Genomic DNA, 9,755 nt, shown 5'->3' with positions numbered 1-9,755 from the left:
TTGACAATGTAAAGGAAATGACATTGAGAAAAGCAACTTTTGTAGCAATTGGGTTATGATTGAAGTCCAAAGTGTTAAAAGAGACGTGTTTTAAGTATATACGCAACACTGATGGCAACGATATGAACAAAGATAGCTGAACCGCATTTACATTTAAAAGTGATTTTATACAGAGAAATAACTTTCTTAAATGCTTCATTCTTCTTCCACTGTGATGGAAACTGTTTGGAAGATAATGTCAGCATCACCTATCGCAATTCAACAATATGTTCATTTATTAAACCTTCTTGTTGTTTCATGCGTGTCACCATCGATCCAGTTCATAAATTAAAACCACTGCACATTTCCTGTGATATGTGAACTCATACCGAGTTTTGAATACAAATGCTACTCATGAATCCAATATTCTTTGTCAGCATTAAATTCTCATACCATATCACACTTTGTATACCTTAAAATGAAGTGATATTAAGTGGATACACGTTACATTTTAAGATTTCAGATAAATAATGTAAGATTTTTCAACAATAACCAACTTGAAAGAAAATGTTGTTAGGATCAAGTGTTTAACATTAGGTCAAACTCCTTTTTAATAATTTTTCATTTTGAATTGAATTCGTAATTTTGACTCTGATTCTAATGATTAGGATCGAGTGCTAACCATTATGTCAAAAATTATAATTATTAATTAAAAAGTACAATCTTTTTTATTTAAGAGTATAATAGTCTACGCATCACAATTATATTATCACCTAAATGAAACAATTTACGTTACTTAAAATAAATGTGTTATACTTGAAATCACAAAGACCAACTTCAGCATTCAGCACCCCATTTTTGAACATCCCATAAAGTTAGGTTAAAAAACAATAACAAGGTTAGCCTAGAGGAATATAATCAATAGGTGCAATATATCCTTTTTATTTCCTTTCTTTTAGAGAATAACCGTCAAAGGAGTGATCATTTAAAATCAAAATCCTAGATGAGACTATGGGTTAACGATTTAATCATTATAGTGGAGATCGCAAGAGGTTGAATATGGTTGCTTACTTAATACATTATACTTAAGAAAATTTGTCTTCTTATCAATTTTATTACTCGTCAAAAAATACACGTGAATTTTTTATTTTTATAAGTAACCATGGATATTCATAAATATTTTTATATTTTTCTTTTTTTAATAATTTTAAATGGAAGTATTTAAAAATAAATGTTTCAAATATGAACTAAATAAAACTAATTTTAAAGTATAATATAGATGAAGTTATACATTAAAATATTAATATAAATAAATTTAGTATTTCTAAAATTAAATTTAAAAGAGTTGTGCTAAAATATAGAATTTGAAAAATTATTTTTTTATTTACATAAAATTAAAATATTAAGTAAGGTAAACGGAAGGAAGAATTTTTTTTCTTAAGTAATTCATAATAAGTTAAAATTAATCTATTGAAGTTTAACATTTGTATCATAAAGAATTTAATGTTTACAGTATCAGCAACAACAAAAAAAACTACAGTATTATTTTTTAATGATTTTTGACAAAAAAAAATATTATTTCATGTTATTGGAATGTTAAGAAATATTATTATTAGATCTCTATCCTAATTAATACATTGTCCACTTAATTTTGAATCTATACAGAGTCAAATACAAATGGGTATTCTAAATTCGTTAAAAATGAATTTTTTTTATTAAATTGGAAATTTATTATGATCAAATAAATTATTATTTTTAACTAAAATATCATTATATTAGTTACTAGCTTTTAAAATATAAATATATAAAGATGAAAAACAAGAAAATATTTTGGTTGAGAGCAGTTTCAATTTTAAAGCTGCTGCTATATAATATCTACCTAAAACAATAAATACTTATACATAAAGTAATTACAAAAATATATTGTGGCTTCTAATTACAAAAGAAAATTTGTTTTCTTCATTATGTTATGAATATAAAATAAGACTTACATATATGTAACACACAAATATCAATTTCTCCTTCGTGCAAAAGCAAAAATATTTTGATTAAGATAGATAAAATTTATTTTTGTTCCGCACATCAAAATAGTTTATCATAAATATTAGTTTCAGAATAGAGACAAGTAAATTCTTCATATTATTAAGGTTTTTTGTATTTGAAAAGGTTATCAATAATTATAATCCTTTATCATTATATATATATATATATATATATATATATATATATATATATATATATATATATATATATATATATATAATTTAGATGTAGATTCATAATGCCTTTAGAAGTTTCCTTGACCAACAACATTCTGAATTTAACATTGCACTTTGTTAGGCCAAGTTTTGTCAAATACATATTTTATTGTTGCCTGTTGGGTTGGGCCTCTAGTTTATCTCAACTTTGCTCTTTAATAAAGTCCAAATCATAAAATTACATTAACTAACGTTATTCATGAAACAGTTTAGTGTTAACCACCATTATCAAATTAATCTCCAAAATTCTAAAACTATAATTAATACTCATCAATTTAGTCTTTATACCATTAAGGGTTAAATATGATTTTTGTTCCTCAACTTTAATTAATCCATTTTAAAATGTGTAACCAATTTAGTTCTTTATCTTTCAAAATACGTGTATTTAGTCCTTTTAATCAAATTAAATTTTGTTAAATTTATTTGACATTTCAAGCATTTCCATAATAGTATTTGACTTAATATTAAAATAAAAATGTGTCAAGCAATATAAACAACTCAAATATAATCCTGAAATGCGTACTAAACATCGAATAAACCTAACAAAAATTGATTAAAATGACTAAATCCACATATTTTGAAAAATGAAGGATTAAATTGGTCTAAAATTTCGAAATAAACTAATTCCAAAATTCACTAAAAATTAAGGGAGAAAAACATATTTAACGCTACTATTAATCCATTTAGTTACTAAAATTGATATTACAATGGAAATATTATTAATTTAATCTCCAAGAAAACTTACTAATTTAGTTTTTATTTTGTATCAGCATTTTGAAGGTAATTGGACCACTGACAGCACGGTGAAGGGTCCGGGGGACAACTCTTTCTTACAAAATTCAATAAATATTATGTTCCCAGATATTATAATCTCTGTCGTTATTTTATCTAACAATCTTCATCGATGAACATAGAACTAAACAAGTTAGACAAAATGTTAGGAGTTACAATGTTAAATTGTATCATTGTTGCATGGTAGGAATACAAGCTATTGTTTTAAGGTTTTGAGTTAAGAGTAATGTCAATATTTTATGTAATTGAACTCAGGTTCTATTGGTGTTTGTATCTCTTCATTAAACCGTCTGTGAACCTAACATTGCATGTATAATATTTTCATGGAAACAAACATATTTTAAATTTAGATGAAATTAGCGTATTGTAAAACTGTTACTGAAACAGGTGGAGTTTGGAAGGAGAGGGGGTTGGTGGAATACCTACCACTTACAATACACAAGTTGAACATTAAAAATTTGAAGTTCGTAATAATGTTCCAACCGGTTCACCAAACCTATGGGCTCAACATTAATTAAAACCTTGTCGTGTGTTTTTCTGGGTGTGCAAATGCTTGGCCCAAATAACTACCCCTCCTTCTTCTTTCACATCACTTGGCTTACTAATTCATTCATTAATTAATTAATTAGAATCTACTTAAAAAAATTTCTATTGATTTTGAAGCAATTTGAGACCCTTCAAGTATTAAGTGATTAGTAGATTACCTAAAGTAGTACCTAATCTAATTTTCGAGTAATATCTTTTTTCTTTTCACGATTGAAAATATAGTTCTTTTCTAAAAATAGATTGAGATACAATATTATAGATCGATTCTTCAATAAGTTAAACTTGACTATCAAATTTGATTGGGACATGTTCCCTACAAAATTTAGGATGAAAAATCAAATATGTTTTTTCCATAAATTAAAATAAGCGTATGTACAAATTATTTATAAGAAAACATTTTTTTAATTGTATAGAAAATTTTCACTTATTAACATGTGTATATGAGATTTGTTGCAAAAGAAAGGTAAATCAAATAACAAAAGGAAAAAGTTATTTTTGACACTATCATTCCTAAATAACTACCATTTGGTGCCAACTTTTCCTAATAAAATATTATTATTTAAATAAAATATTAATTTATATGAGTGTCAAATAGAAGTATTAGTATCAAACTACCATCGTCCATAACAAAATGAACACCGAGTAAACTTTGGACAAAAAGGTAATAAATACAACGTTAGAAGATGTAGGGATAACTAATCCGAGACGAAGATGTGAGATGTGAGATAACATTTTCTCTATCTAGTGATGTAGTGGTGATGATATTAATAGAGAAAAAAATTGAGATAATAATTTAATTAGTTAAGGAATAAAATAACAAGGGAAGAAAATACATGTGACTTGTCATCCGATTAACAATAAATAATATTAATAATAATATATAAAATAATATACTACTGATATAATAAATATGACTCAAATCTCTCACAATTTAATAAATTGATAAAAAAACATAAAAAAATAATGTAATATGATTGAGAAATAATTATCTTTAAAATATTTAATCAAAATATTTAAGAATCTTAACCTAGGTTGGTTATGCGGTGAGGTCCGAAAAAAAAAGTAGATGATGAGTTAAGTATTTTGGTCTGCTAGTTCACTTAAAGTTCATTTTACATGATTCGCAATCTGTACGGATCAATGACAAGGCAGAATAAATTGGTCTACATAATCTTTATAATCTTTATTATTGTATGAATTTTTCTCAAAATATGTATTTATAATTTATGATGAATGTACTTATGTGAGTATTATGTGGATTTTTTTATTAATTATTAAGTTTGTTTTTTTGGGAGGATCTCTCGTCACTTACTTCTACTTTTTTTATAACTAGTTATTTGAAATTTAACTTCCATTATTATTTTACTTATCTACATCTTTTATGAAATTTCTAACTAACCCTACTTAAAAATTATATATTATAAAATTATAAATTTCACCTATTTTAAGAAATATAATTATAGAATTTATTATTTTCACTAATGTAATTAAATAAAAATAAAATTATTAAAACTTTGCACTTAATATTTTACATGTCATAGTGTAGGAAGAAAGTTACATAAGAAATAATATAATTAGAATTGGTTTAAAAATAAGGGTTAAATATGGTTTTGGCCCCTCAAGTTTAAGTGAATTTCGGAATTAGTCAATCTTCAAAACTTTATACCAATTTAGTCCTTCATGTTTAGAAATACGTGGATTTAGTCATTCTTACTAATTTTTGTTAAATTTATTTAATATTTTAAACGCATTTTATGATAATATTTGAGTTAACACTGAAACGAAAAGGTGTCAAACGGTGAAAACAATTCGAATACTATCATAAAATGCGCTTGAAACGTCAGATAAACTTAACAAAATTTGGTTAAAAGAACTAAATTCATGCATTTTTAAAGATGAATGACTAAATTAATATAAAATTTCGAAAAAGAACTAATTCCGAATTTCACTGAAACTTGAGGAACCAAAAATATATTTAACCCTAAAAATAATTTCACAAATATTAAAAATGAAGTTTGAAGTGATAAAATATGATTTGTGACGTACTTCAGGTAATGTGAAATTATTCTCCCTACATTTTCAATATAGTAAGGCTCAAAACTAATTTTGTTCTCGTTTGTGAATTATTGTATATAATCCTTAATAATTTTTCTCCTGATGTAGTTCTTAATTGAATTTTAATTTTGGATTTTATAATTTGTTTTTGGTGGTCAATAAATTTTTACATTTTTTTTTTATTCTCAATATTTGTTTTTCTCATTTTGGTTTCCATAGTTTTATTTATTATTTATTGACATCTTTTAAGTGACTGTTAAGTGATTTTGTGAATGACTTAGTTGTAATGTGTTTTTTTAGATTATTTCATTGTCGTTTCAGTTACGGTTTTTTAACATTTTATTTCATTGAACATGTATTTTTTTTTGTTAAAATTTTCATTCAAACACAGAGAAAATTGATAAAAATAATACATGTAAGTCGTTAACCTTTAAAAGAGGAAAAATACATGTATTTCTTTTAAATGATATTAAAGAGTAAGAACAAAATATAAAATTTTATTAAGATAAAAAAGAAAAGAACATAAACATTAATTAAAGGACGACTATCATTATTTTTATCACATTCTATCACTTCTAACTTCATTTTTAATATTAATTATTTTAAAATTAATTCTAAATATATTATTAGAATATAATTATTAGAGTTGTTTTAAAATAATTTTAGAAATACTAACTTATAAAAATATGTTAATTTTAATAAAAATATCACCATAATATTTATATAAAAATAAATTTGGTCTTAATTTGGAATGAGACAAAATTGTTTAATTTTATAAAAAAAATTAAATTAAATTAAAAAAAATAAAAAATATAGAAAATGAATTAAAAAAAGAAATAAAAATAACAAAATAACATAAAAATCATATACAGACATATTTGATTCGTTTTGATTATTATTATATTTTTTTTATTTAATTGAGTTTTTGTTTTTGTAAAAAAGATTCAATATAAAATTAAATTGGTGTTTCAAAGTGTCATGTGTCAAAATCTATGTTTATTATATGTTAAATTATATGTTTGTCACATATCAAAATATATAGATTTGTCACAGTATTAAAATTAGATCATCTTTTATATTGGAACCTCTATAGTTTTAATGCGTGACTCTTTTGAATAAAAGATAATTTAAATTTTTACGAACTCAAATTTTGATAAATAATACTTTTAAATGCTATTATTGATCTAACAAAATGGGACCATGTTGAATATTTGTTATAGAAATGAGAACTCAATTCATAATTTAAAGAAGAAAAAGTAACTTAATTATATATAAACCAAAACAAGTAAAAAAAAAATATAGTAACCAAATTAATGATTAAGTCTAAAAGTAGTAATGATAAAATTCCAAAGTCAAATAGTTCGGCCGTTAAGGCTTGAATGAGTAGTTTAGTTGAGAAATTAATCTGAATTAGCTTCCCTGAATAAAAAGGAAGAGGTAGCAACAGAGCATGTAATGAGTTTATATAAACTGATTGGAAAGTAAAGGAAAAGCGGTAGGTTGAAGAGTAAGAAAGAAGATGCCTTATTTGTGGTGCCTTTCTTTTCTAACAAAGTCAAATAATGATGCCACAACTTTATTTATGGAGGTGCTCAATTTTGTGGATGGAATTTCACATTTTAAAGTCAAGTACTTAACACTTAAGGAGGGAAAAACTCTCCACAAACTCAAATGAAAACAATCCAACAATTTTATTTTCACACACAAACTTAGTTTTGCAGGGTTAACTGCTAAACGTGATTTTGGTAACTCAATCCACAACTAGAAAAAATAGTATAATAGGGCAGAGTAAGAGTTTATCGACAAAAATGGACTAAGTTGGGTTGGTGAGTGCTTCACCAATTTAACGCACAGAAAGCAAGAAGGAAACGAAATATCGGAACTGTGGATAGAAAGGGGAAAAAAATACAGTTGTACGTGAACCTATAATTTTTTTGGTTTAATCTTGTTTTGATCTCCATTTTCATATTTTATTACGAAAATAGGGACTAAAGACATAATTAAACCATTTTTTTTCTTATCAATAAATATTATGTGTTAATTTTATTAGTAGAAGATTTGAACTCATAATCACTCATACTTCATTTTGTTCATTTTGTGCTAACAGAAAGAATTGAATCCACGACCACTTTCACCGTATCTTTAAACTTTTACTGCCAAATGAACCTTGAAAAAACGAACGTATGCATGAAAGGGTAGAAAGGAAAAGAAAAGAGGGACCACAGATAGATGAGTGGTAGGACTGAGAAGAACTTGGTAGGCAGAAAGCCATGGGTATGACATAGCTTTGATGGTGTGATGATGATGATGAAGATGGATTAATTCCAGAGTTGGTGCAGTAGGTTCCCTCAGGAAGCCCCCACCATAGTATTGTTAGATATTAGAGCACGTAGAAACTTGGGCATATTTATATATGATAATGTTCCACATGTCACCAAAAAGTATGGTGTTTGGGTGCCAAATTTAGGCTCCATTTTCCCCCCCACAATCAAATTTGTCTTTTGCTTTGTTTTCTTTCCCATCTCATGCCATGCCATGGACCTTGTCATTTCCTCAACACCAACCGATCCATGGATTTCAATTCTTTGTAGGTTACCTAGACACTGTCCCCAACATGCCCACTAGCAACTTGATAGAGATGTCGTCTCAAACATTTATGTTTTTTCATCTAACCCCTCAACTCAACTCAACTCAACCCAACCACTTGGGATATTTATTATCTCTCTCTAATATTACTCCTACCAACACCATCTTTTATCAAAATCCTCCTCTGTTTAATTCTTCTTATACCTAAATCTCTTACATAAAAATATTAATTCACAGATATGGCAACTCACTTTCTACTTTTTATATAAAGATTTTTTTTCCTTCATCTTTTTTTATCAGAAATGAATGGTGTGTTAAACAATGTTGTGAGAAAATAAAAATACTAGAATTTGTATTATGTAGAGTGAAAACAGAACAGAACAGAACAAAGCCCTTGTGTTGCAACTACAGAGTAGTGTACTCTGTCTACTTGATATTGACATGTTTTTAACCAAGTCCTAACATCACTTACAAATATTAAACTATAATGATGTGATTGTGTATTTAAAGACCTATTTAATGATAAACTTGTAACAGGTTTTAAGAAACTCAATTTCCAACTGCATAAATAATACCATCTTATGACACTATAGACAGTGATGGTAACTGCTTTTGAAAAATTACGAAATTAAGAGGAAAAAAAATCGAACACGGGTACCCAAACAGTGAATATAACTTTTATGTTAGCAAGTAATTTTGAAGGTGTTGTTGTCATAAAGGTCAATGAATCTATCTCTATGTAATAAATTGTGATTAAATAATAGCATAAAAAACTATTTACAGTGTAATTTTGGGAACAAGAAATGGTGTATTTAAGTAACATGTTGCTTAAAAATAAAAGGAATACCATCACATCACCGACAACGTATTCCAATCAGAAGCTAAAAAAGAAAAATGAAATAAAGAACAGAACAGAGGAATGAACAACTCATTGCTTACGCACTTGTTGGATCATCACTGACATTTGTGTATCAGTGGATACAGTGATGATACATTAACTAACTCAAATTTAGCGGAAAAAAGTGTTTTTTTATTTTTAATTTAAGGATGTCTTGTACAAGTTCGTGATGAGTTGATTTATGTTTTCCTTATATGGGAGCTGAAGATAGTAGGTAACTAAGAGGCGTGAAAGAAAATTAGTGAAACATAGTGCAAAGAAAAATGGATGAACAGTGAATGTGTTATTTTTGAAGATAAAGTTGGAATTTGGAAAAAGACATGTAATTTTCCGTTTGAGGAGAGGGAACGGGAGTGGTTGCGGGAATATTGTTTTCAAGTGTTGCGTTGCGTTCCCATTCCGTGGTGGAGCCTGCTTCGTATGTCACTCTCATCCCCAAGTGCGTGCCGCCACGCGCGCAACAAGTTAAGGATAATGAATGAAAGAAACACGTGTCAGAAAAGGGGTAAATGAGAAAAATGGGTCCTGTCTAATAGATCCCAACATATTAACTCCATGCTGAGTTGCCATTCACACCGCATCAACACCTTCCATCTTTCTCCCTCTCTCAACTTCTTATCATTTTCTTCTATATTTATTTC

This window comes from Vigna unguiculata, chromosome 3 (assembly GCF_004118075.2).
Source record: "Vigna unguiculata cultivar IT97K-499-35 chromosome 3, ASM411807v1, whole genome shotgun sequence".
NCBI lineage: Eukaryota > Viridiplantae > Streptophyta > Magnoliopsida > Fabales > Fabaceae > Vigna > Vigna unguiculata.
Note: the sequence above shows the minus strand (reverse complement) of the source record.